Consider the following 1,482-nt stretch of genomic DNA (forward strand, 5'->3'; position numbering starts at 1 on the left):
CCACATAAATACATGCGTCCATGTTCGTCAGTCGTACCATCGTCTCCACTGTCCCGAAAGGTACCCTGGACGAGGGACTCTTCCTTGCCAAGGCAACACACCCTATAATCTCCACCTACACAAAAAATTATTAATCTTCAATGTTTTACCTCACGTACTGTACATGAGAAAGCATGTACATGTACATTATATATAGTATTTTAACATTAATGGAGGTATACTATACATGTACATGTAAATCTGCATGCATTACATGTACATGTTTACCGATGAATACTCTCTTTTGTTCGTTTCCTCTCAGTTCTATTTGAGTGCCCAGTAGTGGTTCTCCGATGGGTACTCCAAGTGGGTGGGGTTTATCGTAGGCGGAGTCATGAATGTCTATTTCATGACAAGAGGCCCAACTGGATACTTCAGTGATACCGTAGATATTGAACAATCGGGTTTTGTTCTGAAATTTGAAAAAATAATTAATAAATACAAGAAATAATCAATGGAACTAATGGGTTTTTGCTTGTCACGGATTCTGTGACAATGGAACAAATGGGTTTTTGCTTGTCACAGATTTCGTGACAATGGAACTAATGGGTTTTTGCTTGTCACGGATTTCGTGACAATGGAACCAATGGGTTTCTGCTTGTCACAGATTTTGTAACAATGGAACTAATGGGTTTTTGCTTGTCACGGATTCTGTGACAATGGAACAAATGGGTTTTTGCTTGTCATAGATTTCGTGACAATGGAACTAATGGGTTTTTGCTTGTCACGGATTTCATGACAATGGAACCAATGGGTTTCTGCTTGTCACAGATTTTGTAACAATGGAACTAATGGGTTTTTGCTTGTCACGGATTCTGTGACAATGGAACAAAATACATGTATATTACATGTATATCTCTACCTCGCTGCTTTTCCATTCTCTTAATGTCTTCACTGATGGACAAGACTCTCCTCCAAAGGCTAGTACCCGGAGACTTGACCACGCCCCCAATAACTCCTCCCTCAGTACGTCCGAGGGTAATCGACGAATTAGAGTAGGCGTGGCTTGAAGGAGAGTCACATGACGTGATCGTAGGACGACATGAGAGAAGAGAAGGGGAGAGGATTTGATGACTGGAGGAACAAGGAGAAGTGTAGCACCAGAATACAGTGATAGGAATATCTGGAAAATATAGAACTATTTATTATGATAGTGAAATATGTACATTGTATATAAAAAATTTATACTACATAAACTTATTATGGTGGAAATTTTTAGTACATTTAATATTGGTAATTCTGTGATATCATTAAGTCTTTTACATTATTATTGGTGTTTTTGTATAGTCATTATTTTAATTGTGGAGAATGCTCTAAATAAAGTGAAATGACGAAATCTATATTGGTGGTGATTTAAGTATAAATTGCTAATCATCGAAATGAATCTTGGGCAATTTTCAACATGTACAAAATATCTTTTAATACTTTCTCTCCTTTTCTACA

General features: G+C 37.3%; 1 long non-coding RNA gene across 1 annotated transcript; it reads right to left on the reverse strand.

Annotated features, from left to right (window-relative positions):
* Window positions 1-6: 6 nt before the first annotated feature.
* Window positions 7-1,158, reverse strand: LOC109589894 (uncharacterized). Its single transcript, XR_002188996.1, has 3 exons — window positions 902-1,158; window positions 268-451; window positions 7-115 (listed from the first exon to the last, which is right to left on the reverse strand). It is a non-coding gene; the product is annotated as an uncharacterized LOC109589894 (long non-coding RNA).
* Between the last annotated feature and the right edge of the window lie 324 nt (window positions 1,159-1,482).

Source organism: Amphimedon queenslandica, unplaced genomic scaffold (assembly GCF_000090795.2).
Source record: "Amphimedon queenslandica unplaced genomic scaffold, v1.1 AMPQUscaffold_10760, whole genome shotgun sequence".
Taxonomy (NCBI): Eukaryota; Metazoa; Porifera; class Demospongiae; order Haplosclerida; family Niphatidae; genus Amphimedon; species Amphimedon queenslandica.